Source organism: Humulus lupulus, chromosome 3, assembly GCF_963169125.1.
Source record: "Humulus lupulus chromosome 3, drHumLupu1.1, whole genome shotgun sequence".
Taxonomy (NCBI): Eukaryota; Viridiplantae; Streptophyta; class Magnoliopsida; order Rosales; family Cannabaceae; genus Humulus; species Humulus lupulus.
This window is the reverse complement of record NC_084795.1, coordinates 84479358-84504643: the sequence shown is the minus strand read 5'-3', so window position 1 is coordinate 84504643 and position 25286 is coordinate 84479358.

The following is a 25286-nucleotide window of genomic DNA, read 5'->3' as shown; positions in this document are numbered from 1 at the left end:
AATTTGAAACTTTCAAAGCTAGGCATGTAGCTAAGGGTTACACTCAGAGAGAATGGGTTGATTATGAATAAACTTTTTCTCCTGTTGCCATGCTTAAATCCATTCGCATACTCTTGTCCATAGTTGCTTGCATAGATTATGAGATATGACAAATGGACGGTAACACAACATTTCTGAATGGCTATCTTGATGAGACCATTTATATGTCTCAACCAGAAGGGTTCAAAATAAAAGGTCAAGAGAAAAAAGTTTGCAAGCTTCTTATGTCCATTTATGGACTAAAACAAGCTTCAAGATCTTGGAATCTGAGATCTGATGAAACAATCAAAACGTATGGTTTTGAACAAAACATTGATGGCATCATGTATTCCTGGTTCTTTACATTGATGATATCCTACTAATTGGAAATGACGTAGGAACATTGACAAAAGTAAAGAAATGGCTAGCCGAGCAATTCCAAATGAAAGATTTGGGAGATGGAAACTATGTTCTGGGCATAAAGATCCTTTGGGATCGACAGAACAAAGTTTTGGCTCTGTCTGAAGCTACTTATATAGATAAGGTATTGGAGAGATTCAGTATGCAGAATTCCAAGAAGGATGATATGCCAACTTGTCATGGAATTATCCTTTCTAAAGATAAGTGTCCTAAAACACCTCAAGAAGAAGAAGATATGAGACAATATCCCTATGCCTCAGCACTAGGCAGTCTTATGTACACCATGTTGTGTACAAGACCCGACATTTGTTATGTAGTAGGGATAGTCAGTCATTAACAATCCAATCCTGGATTGAGTCATTGGATTGCAGTAAAGAATATTCTCAAGTATCTTCTGAAAACTAGGGAATATATGCTTCTATATTCAGGTGGTGACTTGAACCCCACTGGATACATTGATTCTGATTTTCAATCAGACAGAGGGAGTAAAAAATCAACTTCTGTATCAGTGTTCACACTTGGTGGAGGAGCTATGGTATGGCGTAGTATTAAACAAACTAGTATCGCAAATTCTACCATGGAAGTCGAATACATAGCGGCTTGTGAAGCGTCTAAAGAAGTTGTGTGGCTCAAAAATTTATATTCCAGTCTAAAAAAATTTCCTGTTATGAATAAACCACTTGTCCTATGCTGTGACAACAGTGGGGCGGTAGCTAACTTGAAGGAACCAAGGAGTCACAAGAGGGGAAAGCATATCGAGAGGAAAATACCACTTGATCAGGGATATTGTTCACAGAGGAGATGTAGCAGTTATGAAGATAACTTCGGAACATAACCTTGTCGATCCTTTTACTAAGACTTTGTCTACCAAGTCTTTTAAGGATCATGTTAGAAATATGGGTTTGAGGGAGATGCCTCATTTGCTTTAGGGTAAGTGGGAGATTGTTGGTATTACTACCCTTTAAATCATATGTATTGAACAATGTTTTATGAAATAAATTTTATCATATATTTATTGTTTATTATTAATATTAGAATAATATTATATGAATATCAGAAAATTCTCAAATTCGTTATTGTGACTACAATCTTGTACTGGTACGAGAGGATTAAGATTATAGTGAACGAATTTAAATTGTTTGTAGTAAAACGAAGTTATATGGAATCTTTGGATTAAATACTGTAAGTACAGTTCACTAGTATTATGAATACATGTAATCTAGATCTGGATTATTGATGTAGTAGGAGATCTTAGTGGAGGTATTGTGTATAAAGTGGTTATACATGAACGAGACCCGATATGTTACTAATGCTTAATAATACCATTTAATTTATAAGTATTAATTTAACATATCAATAAGATGATCATATACAAATTGATCTTAACCCTAAAGTTATTTTGAACTCTTGTTTATATCATACGAGTTCTTTGAATCACTCGTTATGGTTTGTCAGAATGATATGGCTAAAAACTTTTGTTTTGGGAACTCATTGATGTGGATGGTATGGGATATAATATATAGACATGGAATCTATACCTTTCTAAGAGGAATTGAATAATGATTCTCTTAAGGGTTGGCTTTTGGAATTGAAAGGTTATTGAGCTCAAATTCATAAATCAGTTTATGAATTAACATTCACTAGTAAAGTTAATGGTACTTAAGGAAACACTATATAATTAAAAAGGTTAAACGGTAATTAATTCATATTTTAATTATGAACCATTAATAGATGATAGAATTATATGTAGTGATTAAATCGATGGACACTTTTTATATATTTAAAAGTACTCAATGAATAAATGTCTATAGTTACAAGAGTCCAGTCTCATATTTTAGTGGAATAATATTGAGATTAATGAATTATGGTTATTATATTAAAGAGTTTTAATTAATAATATAAATTTATTGGAGCTTGAAATTATAGGTCCATAGGTCCCCGAGATGGCTCTATCAACACTATTGAAGGTAAGAGTGGAAATTGTGAATAATCAAGATAAGAGCATATTTGGAAGAAATTTTTTCTTCATGGTCAAATATGTAATTGAGACATTATTTAATTAATATGGAAATTTTTGAAATTGACATTTTAATTAAAGGAATTTTTGAAATTAATTTTTTTAAATAAAATGGGGATTTTGAAATTGGCATTTAAATAATTGGAATAATTAATTTTGAATTAATTGATTTCATTTATTTAAATAAATGTGAAAATATATTTTTGATAATTCAAATTAGTTGTGAATTTGAATTAATATTTATTCTTTAACTATTCTGACAAAATAAGTTATCAGGTTTAGATATTTTAGAATAAATAAATTATTAAATATAATTAAAGGAAAATTAGTTAGAACACATCCATAGAAATAGGATGCTACACGCCAACCATAATCCAGGGACTATAGTTGGCATGTAGCTATAGAAGTAATTAAGATTGGATCTTGATATTTTTTCTTTTATTTATTTATTAATAATAGATTTATGATTGAGATTTTAAATTTTAAAATTAAGTAATTCTTTTATAAATCTATCAGATTTTCAGAATATTAAAGAGAGAGAAAATATATCGTAATATTTTCCCATCCCTAAAATCTGGCTCAGACCTAATATTCCAAGATCCCATGTGTTGAGAATATCTTGTGAATAAGAAATATTTTCCTACCATTACTCTACGTGCGCGTACACGTCTTGAGGTGTAGAGATATATATTAGAAGATCTTGGTCTATGTATTTTAAAGAATTGCTTTGGATTGGATGTTCGTTGAAGATACAAAAAAGATAACAAGGATTCTTTATAGTCCTTCAACTGGTAAATCCTCATCTTTTTATTTCTCTATGATTAATGTTTTGCATGTTAATGGATCCAATTATTTAAAGTTTGTTTAAATAATTTTTTTTGAAATCTCTAGACCCAACACCCTGTGCTTTCCGCTATGCACATGGTAAACCAGTTATCAACACATTATGCAAATTCCAAGTCAAAAGTTTCAGTCTAAAGCTCACAAGTAACTACAATAGTCATACAAAATACATGAAAAGGTTCAAAACAAATACAAATACTAAAGAAATGGTAAAAGCAAGTGATAACATCGACCAACTGGATGAAGTCAGTCATCCCTAGGAAGATCTTCAGTAATCAAATCCCCAAGGGAAGCAGCAAGACAGTCTACTTGGGCTGCTTCTTCAGCTTTCATCTTCTCTAATTCCTCCAAGTGTGAGATATACTTGGCAATATCCCAAGTCTCGGCTTTTCCATCTCGATACTCTATGGCCATCTGACCATGGAACTGGATCTCAGTCTCTAAGCCAACCACCTCCAACCAGATCTCTAAAGCGACCACGTTGGATCGAGTATCCTTAAGGATAACGAGAGTAGACCTTAGCCAATTAGCATCAGATTCACGAGCCTCTATTTGGACTTTCAACTCACCATTGACCTTGGTAAGATCCTCCTTGAATGTCTGCAATGCTTTATTCTCACCATGAAGTGTGTCTCGATCACCCCTCACCTTCTTCAAAATTTCCTGCAAAACTTTCAACTTCTTTTTCATAAAAATGGATTCCTGCAAAGCTTGCAAATCACAAAACCAAATGGCTAGAAGAAACAAAATAAAACAGTCAGACAACTAGTCAGTCAGACGCAATACCTTAAAGATATTCGACTGTAGAGAATCAACTGCCTTATTGTTGGTTTTTGATTATGTGATTTCCAGTGCAACAGAAGCATAGGTGTAAAGTGCCCTAATCTATTACTTTTATAACAACTTCGCTCAAGTCATAGTTATTAGAAAAATAACACTTAAAGGAAAAACTCAGTGGGGCCTTGATAAAATGCAATTTTGGGCCCAAAAGTTAAAAAAATAATAATGTATTCTTATTCAATATTTATAAATGAAGTAAAGGTTTAAGTACCTATGAAATAATTGAAAATAAAATTCATAACATAAGTTCTTTTAATCTCGTCGCTCATATTGATCATTTGTTCGTTCATAGGACATCCCACAACATACATTCTCAGACGTCGGAACTCCTCACGTCACAACGCGTGCCAATGAGAAACCCTATTATTTATTTGGAAGGGGGAAAGTAAGGGGGTGAGCTAAAAGCGCAGTAAAGAAGAACAACAAAACAACAATATCAATGAAAACACAAGAAGAACATGTATCGTAAATCAGGGCAATACATAACATCATCATACCCATATTTCATAACCACAAATGAAATCATAGTCATACATCACATTCATCAATCATCAACATACTCTTTGTGATCATGGCACATTTGTTGTTCATGTCACATCTTGAGGTAACCGGTATAACATAGGTTGGTAAAACCTCCTCTGTGAGGTAAACAAGATCTTAGGTCCTAGAATAACCTCAACGCGTCCACCCTCATATCCTTAGTAACTCATCAGTTGCGTTGCGTTCAGCACGCTAGCAACCTTTTATTTTCATTCATCATACAAGCACATGTAATACAATTCACATCAAAGTATAGAAAATACACGTTTCATAACACTTGTCTTAACATAACGTATCAAGAAAGAATTTCACTTTTTCATAACACTTGGCTTATCATGACATATCAAAATATAGCACTTCCATTTCCATAACACTTTATTTTTTGCAACATACAAGTCTTACCATTTCATAGCACAAAACATATAAAATTCTATCTAACTTCCTTACCTCAGGTTCGAGCAAAGTAAAGTGAAAAAAATGTCACAACGAGCCTATAATCATAACCAAATGTTCATCTTTAAAATCACATAAGAATACTCATGCCCAACATACATACCCCATGTGCATGGGTCATGCACACATGGCACAAGTTGCATTACAATTACTAACATTTAATAATTCCACATAAAATCATAATAGAATAATGATATTTCTACCAATCAATCCTTCATGATTACAACATAAAAATCACATGTTTGAATAATTGGCATATTTTTTAACATAAAAAATATTTGCATGTAACATGCATGCGTGAGAGTGTTCTTAAAATTTAACATTTAAAGTCGATAATTTCTACTTGCTTATCCCATTGCCTCTTCTTTAAAAATTCAGCAAGCAAAATTATTTACCATTTAATTATTTCTTTAACCACACATTTGTCATTCAAAACTTTATTATAAAATATTTAATTTTACAAGATAATTCACTTAGCCTTTTAATTTCTCATGAAATAATAATTCCATCTATTATTTAAATAACATTTAAAAGATTGTGAAAAAATTTGTAGTTACTTATAATGACTAAATGAATTTATTGTTTTCCTTTAGAAAAATAATTTTACTAAAAACAACTGCATATTACTATGGGTAAAAATACATAAATAAAGGGTGAAAATACATAAATAAAGTGTAGAAAAATTATATTTTTATATATAAAGTCTAAGAATTAATTTATTGGAGTGTATGACTAACTTATCTTAATTTAAAAGACCTATTTATTTAATTAAAATCACACACTTGAATCATTCACCATATTTCTTTTATAAAATACAAAAAAAAAAAAAAACTGCATGTTTTTAATTAGTTTAAAAGTCTCATTAAAATGATAGAAAAATTATCTTTCGATCACATTGGTTGTATATTTTAAATTCCTAAATCAATTACCACAACATGAAAAAAAAAAACAGCAAGTAATACTCATGTAAAAGTTCATCTAAATCATGTTTGCACCATTCCCTAGCATGTTTCTACCATCTCATGCATTCCAAAACAAAATTTAGGATCAAAACTACATATACACAAAACCAAATCATCATTTATAAGGAACTTAATAGCAATTTCAAATCTTGAAAATAACCTAACATGTTTCTAAGATCACAAGTGACATCAAATAAAAAAAATGAATTAAACATGCTATAAAAACCTCCCTAGGCCGAAACCTTCATAGCCCAAAATCAACCAATCTTTTCATGTTTTAAAAATATAAAAGACAACCATCATCATATTTTAGTAGATCAAAAACTAAAACCCTTGCATGTATCTACCATCATCCTTGCATGCTTTTACATAGAACAATAAAATCAAATAAACCGGAGCAACCAAAACATAGGGAAAACACTAGGTGTCATATCATCAAGATCAACATGCTCATAATTCTAAGATCAAAACAACACCAGTAACAACAGATTAGCATAGTTTCCATGTCAACATCAATCCATATTCAAAAACCATAAACCATCATTAACACCAAATCAAATACAAAAATAAAAATGGATCCATTACCTCTCTTGATTGTAGAATCAAGAACACAATAGTAACAAGAACCCTAGAGTACAATCACCTTGAATACTCTACCACCACTTTCGAACCACAAGCAAAGAGAAAGAAGAAAACTTAGCAATGAGGGGGAAGAACATGTTTAGAGTAATAAACCAAAAAAACAAAAAACAAAAATCAAGACCATGCCTATCACAAATTCTGAATCCCTCCTCTCCTTCCTTCTCTTCTTCCTTTCTCTCCCTCTCTCTCTAACTTGCACGATCTCTCTCTCTCTCTCTCTCTCTTGTTCATAGTACACACACACAAAGGCAAGGAAAAAGACCCCTCTTTCCTTTTATCTCCCAAAGCCTAACCCTAAGGAGTTAACCACTAAACTCATAGGAAAAGGTAAGTATTTTTTTTTCTTAAATAAAAAGAATTAATAGAATCAATGAAAAGATGACAACCATGTTCTTACCCATTTGAGCTAAAATCATCCAATTAAATTTATTTAAATTCAAACTAAATAGGGAAAAGAAATCCCTCCTTTCCCACTCTCTTCCCACACACGCTCTCTCTTTCTCTCTCTAATTTCCTTTTCTTTTTGTTTTCTTTTTAAATCTTAAATAAATAAAATAAAAAGAAAATTTTGTGTAGGAAAAACTATTGTATGCTCACCATGCACATGCACACACCTAATTGCTCAAATGCATCTCTACTAACCATGCACCTTGGTGTATACAACCAAAACTCATTTACTTACAAATTAAAATAATTAAATAAAACAATTAACAAATTAAATTCACATAATTTCTACCAAACAATAAAAAAATAATTTCCTAACACCTAACAATTTTTAATTAAAAAATAAATGAATAAAGCACAAAATTAATTAAATTAAATTAAAAAAATTGGCGTGCTACAATGGGATAACATTTAAATGCGATAACAATAATTATTAAAGCATATGAATGAATCACTTTAGAAACCATAACTAGAATGAGTTCTTTCTCATGCGACATGAATCTGAATAAAAAGAAAATACAAATACCTTTTGTAGATGTAGAACACGTGTAGATCATATAGTGTCTTAGCTTCCTAACCCACCATCGTACAAAGAGAAGGAGACAGGAGAATGTCTATGCTATTTGGTAGGATACATAAGAATACACTTTTGAATCTTAACACATGAGAGAATGTTCTTCTCACAATACAGAGAGAACAAAGTTTTCTGTTTTTCTCTCTTGGAAAAATAACGTGAAATCTATCTGTTGTCTTTTTTTCTTCTTTCTCTCTTGATGTTATTTTATATTTATATAACAATAGAAAGAAGGTCTAGCCCTAATCTCATTGGGCCTATGCGTGGGCCACAATCCATTTGGAGTGTGGTTGGCACCAACTACAGGGCTATGGGCCCTGTGGTATTTTATCTCTATAAAATGTTATTTGTTGGGCCTTTATTATATTATTTTATGTAGTATACAAATATACCAAAAAAATTAAATATGATTAAATTAATTTCACAAAATTATTAATATAATTTTATTTGCTATTAAACATTATTTCATAAATAATATTTTAAATATTATTTCACAAATAATATTAATTTGTGAGATTAAAAAGAATACATTATTATTTTTAAATATTTCCTTTTAATACCAAAATCCTTCATCTGTGTTATCGAGCTAGTAGAGGGATAGTATGGACCCATAGTTCTAAGCTCCAATAATTGAAATTATATTTCACTAACTCTTAGTCCCATTAATTAATTTATTAACTATGAATTATTACACTAGAAATTCATAGTTGAACTCTCAAAACTATAGTCTTATATTATTAGAATCTATAATTATAAAGTCGTCCATTGATTTAATCATTGCGTGAGTTATGACCCTCTGCTATATGTTCATAATTAAAGCTAGGTATTAATGTCGATTAACCTCTCTAATTATGTCTTTATAAAATAGTTCCATTGATTCTCTAATGAACATTATTCTATAAATTTAATTATAGAATGATATTTCTATTCTCTAACATAAATTGAGCGCTCTATGTCCATGTCCTGAATCAACACTAAAATAAACAACTAATATGCTTTCATTTAAGTAAAAAATAGATTCCATATATGGCACTTGCGATTCTATGACTCCAAGATATCATGAATTTGGTCGTAGGAATATTGAACCTTACTCGATAAGTCAAAAGTCATAAAAGCACAAATAGGAGTTGTTTAGTCACTTCAGGATTGAGGTTAAGTCTCAAACGACCATCAATTGATGTATGTTGTACTTCTATATTTTAACATAAATTATTAGAAATTCTTTCTCTCATTGTGTCCCAGTCCAATACAATTTATATTATATACTGTATCTCTATCTCTTTGTGTCGCTACACTTAACAGTTTGAAAAAACTGCTCTGTCTTAAACAGAAGATAGATCGTACTCATAATCTTTATTAAATAAAGTTCACACTTTATTTAGCAATTACAAACAATTTTTATATTATTATCTTGAATTAAATCCTCTTGTATATATATATTATTATACATATACTTAATTTAAGACCACATCAATAATATTTGATCTTCATGATAAATGGCATGTATAATTAAATACAAATATGAGTGTAAGATATTAAATTTATTTAATTAACAATAATCGTTCATAAAGAAATACGCTTTAAGGGCACAAATCCCAACACTTATCTACTCCAATCTTCTCTAACCACTCTTCGTCTTTGAGACATAGAAGCTTGTCAATCTCATCCAAGTGAGGTCCCAAGTCTGAGTAAGCAGTAGCAGACGATGGAAAGGAAAGGGAGACCGTTTCACTAAATGGGCCAGTCAACTCAGTATTAACCACCTTCTTCTTCTTGGAATTAGTATGTGGTGGAACGGAAGGCTCAACAGACTAGTTAACTTGTTTCTCAGTAGAAAAACTGCTCTCATAAGCCTTCTTTGCGCAACGAAGATGATCCATATAATTTGGACCAGAAAGAGGACGAACGAATGGATGAGACATTGCTACGTCCACAAACAACCATTCAACCATCGTCAGTTAAGATACAAAGGTAGGTTTGCACCCCAGAATTTGGAGACTTATTTTTATAAGAACAATATGCGGGTTAGGAGGGGTCTCAAGAAAATGATTACCTTATGGAATATGACGAACCAAGCGCCACAAGGAAGTTTTATGAATAATCTGTTCAGACAAAAGATACTTTCAATCACGATCTTGTCCTGTGAGACGACGAACCTGGGTGACTCAATTGCTTAACCCCCTCAAATGTCAAAGATACTCAACATGTAGTCTACCTCCAAAAATGATGGAAGAGTTAGTCAAGCAAAATTATAGGCGAGACAGTCAAGGTAGCACAAAGAAATTACTCACATTCAGGATTAAATGCATGTTGACTTGTGAAATTGACAAACAGTCATATGTACAGTATACGACACATTTTGAACGAAATGAATATAAAATACGATAGAGTACAAATATCTTAAACAAACATGCAGGAATTTATAGTGGTTCAGCTCTGTTCTGATGAACAGTAATAACCTAATCCACTTAGTTTTTAGTATTGAATTACTCGATAGACAATTACACTGCCGAACATAATTATTCACTCATTGCTAATTTGCCTAGAGTTTCTCCCAAAATATTCGTCCGACCCTCTTCAATGAAGCCCTGGGTCCTTTATTTATAATACCTAGGGGCTGTTACATGATCAGTAAGAGTGGGATCGTGGCTTGGTACACAATCATTGGGAATGGAGAAACGTGTCCACCTTCCTATGATTATGAGATCGTGGGTCTTACCGTTGTATTCTTTGTATCGTGGTAGATAATGCACGATTGAGACCTTCGAGAAAACTCTAAGTCTAGATTAGTCTATGAGACTTAGATGCTAGGCTTGACGACCCTTTAGAGCTTGGGTGCTAGGCCCGTTGGTCCTCTGGGTGCTAGGCCCGTTGGTCCTCTGGGTGCTAGGCCTGTTGATCTTCTGGGTGCTAGGCCTGTTGATTTCAGTCTGAATGAGCATGAGTTTTACCCGTCTTTCAGAGTGTAGGCCGACCACCCTATGGAGGATAGGGTGGGCCGACCACTTGGAGGGGTTCTTGGGCATGCTTGGGCCAACCACCCCTAGGGTTGGGTTTAGGCCGACCACCCCTAGGGGTTAGGGCCAGGTCGACGACCCCTAGGGGGTTTTAGCCTAGTCAACTTCTCTATAGATCCTGGAACTATCATTTTTGCTCTTCGATCTTTTTTCAGTAATTAGTCATTTTTCCCTGATTTGTGATGCCACGTGCCGCTTTCTCATTTGCCACATCATCCCTGGATTTTTGAGGGATAACAATGCATATGGAATCTCATAGTCAACCGGCAACCCCAATGATTCAAGAGAAACAAAGAAGTATCGGGCATTCCACCTTTTATCTCCAGATTTATTCCCAGGAATCAAAAGTGGTTCGTTCCCCCTAGTTGTCTGTTGATATCTACCCTTGTCTCTCGAATGATCTTTTAAGTAATAGGATTGCAATAGTTCAGCCACCCCAAAGGTTATCTTATGCCTCTCACACGTAACTTCAAGTGCCATCAATACCCTCTAGACATTAGGCATTAGTTGCTAGGCAAAATCTTATGATAAAAGCATAACTCTACAATCAGCCTAGGGATGGGAAGTCGAAAACCCTCTTTAAATGTAAGTTCATATAGACACACCCAGCTTGGCAAGTTCCAGTCAGCCCGCTCAGCACTATCAGGGGCATGAAGGTCGAAGAACTATGGGATACTAAAACGCTAAAGAATTCGAGGCAACTCATCTAGACAAATTGTAGATTGGGGGTTAGAATTAGTAAGTAAGAAGTCAGACCTACCATTGCAAATGGGTTCGTCACTATCTCGCCCCCTCCTACTATTCTCATTACAATCATCAAAGAGATGGTCACCGTAACCTGCTACAGTAACTCGGTTACACTCAACCATCCCAGTAAGATCTCCCAATTCAATATTTAAATCTTCCCCACTAGATGAGTAAGACAGTCGGCTTGAGCTGCTTTACAACTGCCATGATTACTGACAGACAAAATGAAGTTCATCTAGAAAAAAAAATACTAAATAATGTTCGGGTGAAACACGAAGGATGCAAATAAAAGCACGACATGGTCAGACATACTTCCAAGTAGATATTCTAGTCGATGTGTCAGAAGTACTCAACAAGTCAACAAGACGCACTTTCAAAATGACCTTGAAAATAACAAGAATATTCAACAAGTTAGTTAGGCACTTAGCCATTTAGTCTCGCATGCCACTCAGCCATTCGGCCTCGCACGCCACATGCCATGCCTCGTGACCAGTCGGCCTCATGCCCCATAAGCCTTGCACAACTGCACATTTAGCCTCACACTTCAATTGGTCATTCAGCGAATTGGCCACTCAGCCTCGCAGCCGCGCATTTAACCTCGTGTGCCACTTGGAAATACGGCCTTGCACACCACACACCATAAGCCTCGTGCGTCACTCGGCCTTCGGTCCAATAGGCCAAATGGCATACAATCACAAATCCAAATACTCGACCATTCAGACATTTAAACTCTCTAGCTAGAATAAATTTTAGACTATAGAGATATGGAAAAATTGAAGTGGTAAAAACCTGCTTAAAAAAATAATGTACTTAAAGCCAACTAAGACAATCAAATGAATAAAGTGATCCGATACTAATACAAACGAGTAGCCCCATAATTGCAGAAAGGACATGCGGCTGGCCCACTCGACCTATTTAGACCTTACGTCTCTTTACGTTTAAAACTTATACTCAATCTGCATACAAATCCACCCAGTCAGCCAGAGGCGACGAGTCAGTTAACTATAGAAGGAGTCAAAGGGATGTGTCCCTTCACACGATATTCTAGGGACAACCCCTTTGGAACGAGTCAGACGGAGTGATCAGGAAATGGGCCAATGGTACCATGGAATATTATATAAAATGAAGTCTATAGAGGTCCCTAGGGGACACCTGATAACAAACTACTTGGACTCAAATAGTCAAACCAGTCATCCGACCTTGCCATCAAGTTCCATCGCCATCATCATTTTTCTCTTACTCATCATTTCATCATTTATTATTTCATTATTTCATCTATTATTGCAATCAGGCTATCTTGAGCGTTGGAGTCCCTTTGGCTGACACCCCACCGCTGCTCCCAATTGAACTCTTGCCTCGTTCTTTGTTCTTGACAGGTTGTTGGTGCTCAAATTAAACAATTGTAGGGAATCACATCTACATATATAGTGAAGATTAAAATCATACACTGAAACAATATAGATAATAGTAAACGGTGTCAATATAGAAGTGTTGACTCATTTTTTTGTCAACTCACACGGAGTGATAAATGAAGAGTTATTTTGTGTGTAATACCTTAGAGAAAATCTTAATGATTAACAATGAGCTAAAGAAAAGAGGAATAAATGCAGTAATAAATGAATGCGACAAAGATTTATAATGGCAGCCCAAAAAAGATGACCTACGTCCACTTTAGTCAGCGTTATTTATGAACTTTCAACCCTCATGAGCAAGCTGAGTTTGATCTTGCTTTTAAGGCAGTTACAAAGATGGAGCATAGAAGCTCTCTACGAAAATGAAAATTCACTGACTTGTTTTTCTCTCTCTTTCTGATCCCCCTTGATACAGTAAGGGTTACACTAATTATAGTTGCGGAGATGGGTAGGGCTACCGGCGCACGCAAGGGGCGCAAGGGCCTTGGCGAGGGTGGCGAAGGGCGTGAGGGCGAGTACCCATGAGGGGCACAAGGCATGCTCTGCGTGTTGGTTTTTATTGATCAAATCAGAGATTATGCGCAGCGGAACAACAATCAAATTGTTTGATTAATCCCATAAGATTTCTAGATCTACTTCTTCACATGCATATATATATTGAATCAAGGACATGAATAGAAAAAGTATCTCAGGTCCTTCCTTGCTGCAATCTTTTCGTATGGCTAAATTCCTTGAGATCTCACACAAAGATCTTCCAAAATGTTCTCAGGCACACAAAGAACGAGTGTGAGCTCGCTATACAAATAATAGGCAATAACTATTTATCAGATGTTCTCAACACATGAGATCTGATAAAGTTTGGACCAAGGTTTTGTGAAGAACAATGACTTTATTTTTGTCACTATTCTCTTTCTCTAAGAGAGATTCCTAGATATTTTTCTATCCCTGAAAAGTTACGTTCTGTGAAAAACTGATATCCTATATTTAATAATATCCAATATATTAAAATATTTGTTATTTTAAACAAATTCAAAATAACTGATCAGTTATCAGATTTTTGTTTAAATAATAATATTTTAATCATATTAAAATATCTCATTATCTATTTAATATTTAAATAACTAAAATTGTGGAATCAAGAGACTGAGTACATCTCTTATGCGTGTGGCACAGTGCCTGTGCACTGTGCCACACGTGTACCACATGCCTGTGATGGCATGTGATTTTTCCCAATTTTTATTATTATTTAAATACCAAAAATCCCAAAAATAAATTAATTATATTTTTGTCAGATCAAATAATTACACATAATTAAACAATAATTATGTTTGATACATAGAAAAATATTTTACTTATCACATAAGTCCTTTTTGCCCATTTTTGTATTTACCTTTGTCAGTGTTTGTTTGAGCCATTTCGGGGACCATGGACCTATAACATTAAGCTCCAATAAATTGAAACTAAATAATTAAACTCTTTAATTATAATAGTTAATTTATTAATTCTGATATTACTCCACTATAAATTCAGAATTGCACTCTTTATGTTATAGATATACTTTTACAAAAATCTTATCTTAAGTCGTCCATTGATATAACTATCTTACAATAGTTCAACCCTCTAATTAATTAGTTCATAAATTAGAATGGAAGAATTACCATTTAACCTTTCTAATTTTCTTCTTATTCCTTAAGTACCATTAATTCACTAGTGAATAATTAATCTATAATCTAATTATAGATTTGAGCTCAAAATCATTAAGTTCCAGAATTAACCCTTAAGGGAACTAATATACGATCTGTTAGGAAAGATTAGATTCCGTATTGTTGATACATGTTCCCAGCCATTCATGATATTAAATCTCCAAAACAAAAGTCATTAGCCTCATTCTTTGAAGAGACCTTAACGAATGAATCAAAAGATTTAATAAACATGAACATGAGTTCATGAACACTCAGGATTTAGGTTGATCTATAAATGATCATTAGTTATGATACGAGTTACAAGTCTTTATTGTTAAATGGTTTTTGGATAAAACCTTTAATTCATATCGGTCCATGTCATATATAATCATATTATATAAAGCACATTTACCGAGATGTCTTTCCACATCAATAATCAGAATCTAGATTATTTGTATCATTATGATACTCAGTAAACCGTACTTACAACTCCAATTAAAGAATTCCATAACTTTAATTTGTTGTTGTTGACTATTTTTATTCATTCATGTGATCTTAATTCTCTCCTACTAATACAAGATCACATCCTCAATAATGAATATGGAATTTTTCTGATATTTACAAAATTATTCAAACAATAATTTAACAATCTAAATATGACAATAATAATAAACCATTGTATTTATTTATTCACAGAAAAAACAAATGTCTTTACATGCTTTTAGGACACACTCCTAACAATCTCCCACTTGTACTTAAAGCAAGTGAGGTATTTCTCTTAATCCCATATTACGTACATGACCCTCGAATTGTCCTATATATGATTATTAGGATTGTCCTATATATTTATATGTTTTGTTTTGTGAAACCAATTGCATATAAATTACTTAGTTTTATCCTTTGAAAACTTGGTAAAATATCACATCGTTTTGTTTAAGTCTTTATGACTTAATTTCTTTAAACTGACTTTATTTTAAAATTATTTTTTAGTAAAGTTTAGATGAATATAATTGGTAATTTAAAATTGGATATGGACCTAGAAACATGCTTTCTTACCAATTTCAATTATATTCATAAAGTTTAAAGAATCTATAATGAATTTGGAATTAATTAGGTTAAAAACACTTATTTCAAAATAGTGAGTGGGGAGGGTTGATAATTCAACATAACCCGTGGTCTCCATTATTAATATAACACCGTTAGATATGAATAGCGCCTTGCGACGGCTTTGTTTCCGTCCCCCTAAGGAAGGTGTCTAGACATGTCAATAGCAAGGTTATATTTCTTTCAAAGATAGAAACTAATGATGTATTTTAGGTTTGACCGACCCTAAGGCGGCATGTCCTAAGTTAAGTCATGAACTTCGAAATAATGGGTTACACTCACAAAGTTATGATTAAGCTTTTGCAGTGGATAATCTTAACGTGACCAAACTAAACGGTACTTTAATGTTTAAAAGAGAAAATAATGAGTTATTTTAAGTTTTAAACAATAAAGAAAAGAATGTCTTATAAATTCTCTAAGATTAATTTGACCAACCTTAAGGCGACACTTTAATTGTTAGAAAGTTTTATCGTGGAAATTAAACTTTATTTTATGTGTTTTAATTTTGCTCATGCATCACGTTTAATTTCCAAAAATTTGATATTTATTTTTCTAAATATAGTAATATTTGTATTTTTTTATTTTATTATGAAAATGTCTATCTCTGGTAATCCAATCACTGCTTTAATCACACAAGAAAAATTAAATGGTGATAACTTCACATAATGGAAATCAAATATGAATATGTTGTTGGTTAGCGAAAACCACAAGTTTGTCCTAAATGAGGAATGTCCTGACGAACCTGGCCACTGCCTTGAAACGTATTCGGGACAAATATGATGCATGGGTTCAATCCAATAACAAAGTTAAGTGCTATATGCTTGTAAGCATGAGTGATGTCTTACGAACCAAGCATGAATCCATGGAAACTACTTTTGAGATACTAGAATCTCTTAAGGAAATGTTTGGGCGCCCATCTGATCAAAGTCGCCATGAGGCTACTAGAACCTACATGAATGCTAAGATGAAGAAAAGCCAATCTGTGCGTGAGCATGTCTTGAACATGATCAGTGTACTCCATGAAGCTGAGACGCACAAAGTAGTCATGGATGGAAAGACACAAGTAAGCATTATACTTGAGTCTTTAACTCCTGCTTTTTCTACATTCACAACAAATTATGTCATGAAAAAATTAAAATTTAACATGACACAATTGTTGAATGAATTACAAACTTTTGAGTCTTTGAACAAGACAATCTCAAGTTAGGCTGAAGCAAATGTTGTTGAAGCCAAACCATCTTCTTCTAAGAAGAAAAGGAAAAGCAATAACAATGACTGCAAACCTAAAAAGGACAATCCGAAAAAGACAAAGAAGTCATCCAAGGCACCTGAGAACAAAAAGAACAATGACCCCAAACAAAAGGCACCCAAAGGAAAGTGTTTCCATTGTAATGTCGACGGTCATTGGAAGAGAAACTGTCCAAAGTATCTCGCCGAGCTGAAAGAGAAAAAGAAAGGTAAATTAGATTTACTTGTACTCAAAGCTTGTATGGTGGAACATGATAAATCATCATGGATAGTTGATTCTGGTTCCACTAACCATGTTTGTTCTTGTTTACAGATGATTGAGTCCACAAAGCAGTTGGAGCAAGGAGAGATGACTATGAGAGTGGCAAGTGGAACACTTGTTTTAGCTAAAGCATGTGGAATAATCCGTTTAAATTTTAAGAACAATTTTCTAGTTTTGAATAATGTTCTCTTTATTCCTGAAATTACTAGAAACATGATTTCTTTATCTTTGTTACATGAAAAAAATTTTGGCATTTCTTTTTATAATAATGTGATTTTTATTTCAAAGAATGGGAACAATATTTTTCATGCAAAATAAAAGGACGGACTGTACATGCTTAATTCAATTGAAAAATCACTCAATAATTCTGAATTATTCAAAGTAGCTAATCCACAAAGTAACAAAAGACAAAAGGTTTCTAAAGAAAATGACACGTATCTTTGGCACTTAAGATTAGGTCATATTAGTCTAGATAGGATAAACCGGTTAACTAAAGATGAACCTTTGAGGGAACTAACAGTTGGAACCCTACCGATTTGTGAATCCTATTTAGAAGAAAAATTGACAAAAAGACCTTTCACTTCAAAGGGAAATAGAGCCAAAGAACCACTAGAGCTTATACATAGTGATGTATGTGGTCCAATTAACATTCAAGCTCGAGGTGGTTATGATTATTTTGTCACATTTACTGACGAGTATTCTAGATATGGTCATGTCTACCTAATGCTTAAGAAGTCAGAAACTTTTGATAGGTTTAAAGACTTCAAAGCCTTAGCTGAGAAGCAATTAGGTAAATCTTTAAAGACACTCCGATCTGACCGTGGTGGTGAATATTTGGATTCTGAATTCAACGATTTCTTGCTGGAGCATGGTATTCTATCCCAACTCACAGGACCTGGAACACCACAACAAAACAGAGTTTCAGAGAGAAGAAACCGGACCTTGTTGGACATGGTCAGGTCTATGTTAAGCTACTCTTCACTTCCCTTATCGTTTTAGGGATATGCACTTCAAACAACTAATTACATTTTGAATGTAGTTCCATCCAAAGCTGTGACAAAGACACCACTAGAATTATGGAATGGAAATAAACCTAGTTTATGACATTTCCGTATTTGGGGTTGTCCTGCTCATGTGCTAAGACCTAAATCTGGAAAACTGGATTCAAGGTCTGAAGTGTGTATATTTGTGGGCTATGCTCTAGAAACAATAGGCGGATATTTCTATAGTCCAAGTGATAAAAAGGTATTTGTTTCGACAAATGCAACCTTTTTAGAACACGACCAGATGAATAATTTTAAACCTCGGAGCAAAGTAGTTTTACAGGGTCTAATGACAGATAAAATTTCATCTCCATCTTCTTCATCAGTTAATGATAAAAAAAACCAAAGAAACCACAATTCCTAAAAAGGAAAAACCAGTGCAACGTCGTAGTGGGAGGATTGTGAGACAATCTATTCGCTACGAACATGAGGCACACGTTCTTGTATCAGATATTGAAAAGGATGATCCATTGACTTTTAAAGAAGCAATGGAAGACCTTGATGTTGATAAGTAGCAAGCTGCCATGAATCAAGAAATGGAATCAATGTATTCCAATTCAGTCTAGGAACTTGTAGATCTGCCTGAAAATGTTAAAGCCATTGGATGTAAATGGATCTACAAGAAGAAATTGGGTGCAGATGGAAAGGTGGAGACTTATAAAGCAAGGCTTGTGGCCAAAGGCTACACACAGAGACAGGGTATAGATTATGAAGAAACATTTTCTCCTGTAGCCATGCTTAAGTCCATTCGCATACTTTTATCCATAGCTGCCATCTATGATTACAAGATCTGGCAAATGGATGTCAAGACAGCCTTTCTAAATGGCCAACTTGATGAAACCATATATATGGAACAACCAGAAGGGTTTATTAAGAAGGATCAAGATCAAAAGGTATGCAAGTTGTTGAAATCCATATATGGATTGAAACAAGCATCAAGATCTTGGAACTTAACTTTTGATGAAACTATCAAAACATATGGTTTCGAACAAAATATTGACGAAGCATGTGTTTATAAATACATCAAAGGGAAAGTTGTGGTTTCGTTAGTTCTTTATGTTGATGATATCCTACTCATTGGGAATGATGTAGAGAAATTATCAAATGTAAAGAAATGGTTGGCTGAAAAATTCCAAATGAAAGATTTGGGAGAAGCGAGCTATGTTCTAGGCATTAAAATTCTAAGAGATAAAAAGAACAAGCTCTTGGCACTTTCACAAGCAAATTATATTGATAATGTGCTTGAAAGATTCTCTATGGAAAATTCCAAAAAGGGTCAATTGCCGACCAGACATGGAATTACTCTTTGCAAAGGTCAGTGGCCAAAGACACCATAAGAGCAAGAGGACATGAGAAAGTATCCCTATGCATCAGCTGTAGGGAGCCTAATGTATGCAATGTTATGTACTAGACCTGACATATGTTATGCAGTAGGGATTATCAGTTGTTATCAGTCAAATCCAAGTTTGGAACACTGGATTGTGATGAAACATATTTTCAAGTAACTCAGGAGAACAAGAAACTATATGCAAGTATATTCGGGTAGTGACCTTGAACCTACTGGATACACTGACTCAGATTTTCAATCAGACAAAGATAGCAGAAAATCTACTTTTGGGTCAGTATTCACTCTTGGTGGTGGAGCAGTTGTCTAGAGAAACATTAAGCAATCCAGTATAGCTGATTCAACCATGGAAGCTGAATACGTAGCAGCTTGTGAAGCAGTTTGGCTGAAAAAGTTCTACACGGATTTGGAAGTGGTTCCAGAAGTGGAGAAACCACTTGTTCTTTACTGTGACAACAGTGGAGCAGTGGCTAATTCTGAAGAAAGCCACAAGAGGGAAAAGCATATAGAGCGCAAATACCACTTAGTCAGAGAAATCATACATAGAGGAGATGTATCCATTCTAAAAATCGCATCAGAACACAACCTGGAAGACCCGTTTATGAAGACGCTTCCTACAAAGCAATTCGAGGAACATGTACGTAATATAGGATTGAGAGAAATGCCTTACATGCTTTAAGTACAAGTGGGAGATTGTTAGGAGTATTTCTTAAAAGCATGTAATAGACACTTATTATTTCAATGAATAAATAAATACAATGGTCTATTATTGTTATATTTAGATTATTAAATTATTGTTTGAATAATTTTTGTAAATATAAAAAAAATTCCATATTCATTATTGAGAATGTGATCTTGTATTAGTACATGAGAATTAAGATCATATGAATGAATAAAAATAGTCAACAACAAATTGAAGTTATGGAATTATTTAATTAGGATTGTAAGTACGGTTTACTGAGTATCATGTTGATACAAATAATCTAGATTCAGATTATAGATGTGGTAAGACATCTCGGTAAAAGTGCTTTATATAATATGATTATATATGACAAGGACCGATATGAATAAAAGTCTTTATCCAAAAACTATTTAATAATAAAGAATTGTAATTCATATCATAACTGATGATCATTTATAGATCAACCTAAATCTTGAGTGTTCATGAACTCCTGTTTATGTTTATTAAATCTTTTGATTCATTCGTTAAGGTCTCTTCATAGATTGAGGTTAATGACTTTTGTTTTGGAGATTTAATATCATGGATGGCTGGGTATATGTATCAACAATACGGAATCTAATGTTTCCTAACAGATCGTATATTGGTTCCGGTAAGGGTTTATTCTGGAACTGAATGATTTTGAGCTCAAATCTATCATTAGATTATAGATTAATTATTCACTAGTGAATGAATGGTACTTAAGGAATATGAAGTAAATTAGAAAGGTAAAATGGTAAACCTTCCATTCTAATTTATGAACTAATTAATTAGAGGGTTGAACTATTGTAAGATGGTTATATCAATGGACAACTTAAAATAAGATTTCTGTAAAAGTATATCTATAACATAAAGAGTTCAATTCTGAATTTATAGTGGAGAAATATCAGAATTAATAAATTAACTATTATGATTAAAGAGTTTGATTATTTAGTTTAAATTTATTGGAGCTTAATGTTATAGGTCCATGGTCCCCGAAATGGCTCAATCAAACACTGACAAAGATAATTACAAAAATGGGCAAAAGGACTTATTTGATAAGTAAAATATTTTTATATGCACTAAACATAATTATTGTATAATTATGTGTAATTAATTAATTATTTGATTTAACAAAAATATAATTAATTTTGAATTAATTTATTTTTGGGATTTTTGGTATTTAAATAATGATGAAAATTGGGAAAATCACATGCCCTCCCTGGCATGGGTTGGGCGTGTAGCACAGTGCACAAACACTGTGCTACACGCACAAGAAGACTCTCGAAGAATCTTGGTTCAACAGTTTTAGTTGTTTAAATATTAAATAAATAATGAGATATTTTAATATGATTAAAATATTATTATTTAAACAAAAATCTGATAAATAATTAGTTATTTTTCAAATTGTTTAAAATAACTAATATTATTTATTTTAATATATATTGGATATATTAAATATAGGAGATCAGTTTTTTCTAGAGCAATACTTTTTAGAGATAGAAAATATATCGTGAAATCTCCCTTAGAGAAATAGAACAGTGCTACAAGCATAGGTTACTGTTCTTCACAAATTTAGGTCCAAACTTTATCAGATCTCATGTGTTGAGAACATCTGATAAATATATTTTGCCTATTATTTTGTATAACGAGCCCACACTCGTTCTTTGTGTGTTGAGAACATTTTGGAAGATCTTAGTGTGAGATCTCAAGAATTTAGCCGTACAAAAAGATAGTTGCAAGGAAGGACTTGAGGTAATTTTTTATTCATCTCTTTGATTCAATATATATATGTAGGTGAAGAAGTAGATCTAGAAATCTTGTGGGATTAAATTAACAATTTTGATTGTTGTTCTGCTGTGTATAATCTCTGATTTGATATATAAAAACCAACAGAGGGTGCCAAGGCATGCACGAAGAGCGAAGGTGCTGCCGCGTGTGTGAAGGGTGTGCTGCGAGGGTGCTGGGGTGCACAAGGTGGGAATGGCATGCTCATGGGGCAGTTGGCGACCCAGCGAGGGGCGGATGGGGCATGCCATGCCAGGGCTTTATCGACCGGGCTATCTGTTTTGCTGCTAGGTCATGGGTCACCCGACTTGGCCATTCGGGGCTTGGCTCTCCAATTTATCATTTTCCCATGTAGTGGTGTGCATGCCATGGCCGGCTCCCGACACTTGCACTTTGCTGAAGAACGGTGTTTCCGCCGCCTTAGGGAACTTCTCGCCGGTTGAGCCAATGGGATCCTAGGCCCTCTTGCCAATCTTCTGGGGATGATGGGCGAGGTACTTTGCATATTTTTGGAGAATTTAATTTAGCAGGCTGTATCATTTTTCTCTTGTGGAGAGTGAGCCTGTACTGTGGATTATTTCTGTAACTTGATTGCATTGACTCTTTGAACGTTGTCTGTTTCAGGTGCCTTTTTTATTCTCCTCATGGCTCCCTGACAACCACCTCGGAATCTGGCTCACTCGTAGCGCGGTGCCATTTGACCCACCATTGTTGAGTCAGGGTCTTCCTCCAAGGAGGATTCTTCCACGAGCACTCGGTGGGTTCGCTACTCACCGCCCTCATCATCTGAGGGAAACTTTGCATATAGTCCATCTGTTATGAGCACGGCTCAACTTGTGCAGATGAGATCCCTTCATGTTCTATTGGACGCTATTCAGTGTAGGCTTCTCAGGCAAGGCAAGCGTCCAAATCACCCTCCAAAGGACTGGCAAGCATGGAGTCATCGGCACTGTGACCCTGGGGCCATTCTCCTACTTCACGACTACTTGGTCAGTGTTGCCAACTACTTTCAGGTGGCAATATTTTAGCTGTTGCCCAACTCTTATCGCATTATTCTCGGGCTCCATGTAATGTAGCGTAGTTTAGGCTAGTATCCTCCTTCATTTCACGAGGGGGGAAATTTGGATTCTATCACCTTCGTGTCGAGAGCGGGGTGTCAAACTTGGTGGTCAGCGGGAAGTCCAACACTGGGGAGTTCCTGTACAAATATATGTTCACGAGGAGCATCAACTCTCCCCACAGAGTCTTTAGGAGAGTTGGTAAGTAGTTCCCTCCCCTTCTTTTTGAAATACTTCTAAGGTGCATTGGAGGTGTTATTCCCCTCATCTTGCGTGGGAGTCCTTGCCGTTGGCAACCATCAAGCTCCCTCGTGAGGGTGTTGGGGGATTGCCTGACTGTACTTGACTTGAATTTTTCTAACGGGTTTACTTTTTTTGACAAGTACCCTTACTCGTCAGACGGCGGGGCCTGGGAAGGTGGATCACTTAGATTTTCTACAGACCAGAGTGGCGACAGAGTGTAAGACCGCGCACTTCCTTTTCTTTGACCATATCCTATGGCTTTGTAGATTTTTGGGTGCCTATCAGTTTCTAAATGCAACGATGCCCTCCCCGCCCATAGAGTGCATTGATGAGCATGGCTTTCTGGTCACCACACTTACTGGCATTGTTTCCATGGGACTCGGAGTCCCAGCATTTAGCGATGTGGGTGAGGTGGCGGTCGGTGATGACGAGCTTGTCGCGGTCAGCGACCGACAACCAGTGACCCCTGAGATGGGAGGTCATTCAGCTCCTAAATTGGCGCGCTCTTTGCCTCTAGAGGTTGATGCTTCGAGACCTTCTCTGGCATATGGGGAGTCTTCATGATCCTCGCTGCAGTGTTCTTTCTCCTCTCAATGGGACGTCTTTATGGATGCTACCGCGGTAGAGCTTGCGTCGATGCATTTTTTTCTCCACTGAGTCAAGTGGCCATGGGCTTAATATAGAGGATGAGGAATTAGTGGGGTCCCTTTTGGGAGCTGGGCTGATTCGAGTACTCTTGATTCTCATCCGATTTGAGGGGTGCCTTCTAGTGGGCTTACTTTCTCAGATTCATTGGGTATTTGTGCTTATCTACTACTGACGCTATTTATTTGAGTATATTTATGCGATGTCAGGATTTTGTTTCTACCTCATCTAACTGACTGTTTGATTTTTGAATTCATGATCCATGGACCCATCAGAGTACTTTTCTTAACCCTTAACTATTTTGGAAGGTTCCGAAAGGCAGAAGAAACAACCTTTGCCTCAGAGTTGATCGCGCAGGGAAGCTAAAAGGGCCAGGATCTGACCTCCAGCTATTGCACCCACTAGTCCTACTCCATCAGAGCTTCTCCCAGGGAGAACTCCATGTCATGCGGCGCTGGCACACAAACTTCCTTCTGGTGCACCGAATTCCTCAGAGTTGCCACCTCCCACGCCTCTTCAAGCAAGCATCAACATGGCGAGAGGGATGCTAGAGTCGGTAGCTTTGGGCCCTCGCATCCTCCACAACTGGCCATTGGTGACCACAAGATTTTTCTGACCTTGTCCCACCAGCAGATGGAGAACACTTTCATGGTTGCTATTTTGACTTGTCTCTCTTTCTTTCTGTTATGAATACATCCTCATAATTTTCTTGCTTTATTTTTCAGGCTGCACTGACTATGGTGAATGTTCATCACCGACATGAGCGAGAGACTAAGGATCTCTAGAATGCCTACTCGAATCTTGAGAGTTACCTTTCTAACCTTGAGAGCTCTTGTACTACCCTCAGAGCAGGAGCTCGCGAGGGCTCATTCTGCTTGCACGGACGCCACTAGAGTTGTGGTGTAGCGTCCTGAAACTTCTAAAAGAATTAAGTGCTTTGATTAGCGTGTTGGGATTAGATGTGAGGTAATTATGTGTTAATTAATTGATTTATGTGGTTTATATGATTACATGATTGAGTATGCATGATTATGTGTATTAAATATGTTTAAAGACTCACTTTTGCTAAAAAGGGACATTTTCGTAATTTTGACATGTTGAGGGTATATTTGTAATTTTATGTGCTATGTGCTTGAGATCACATTATTATGTGAATATATTTGCAATATTCAACATGAGTGGGTCCTTTCAAGGAATTTTGGCAAAAAGACACAACAGGGATAAATACCCGACTCGGGATGA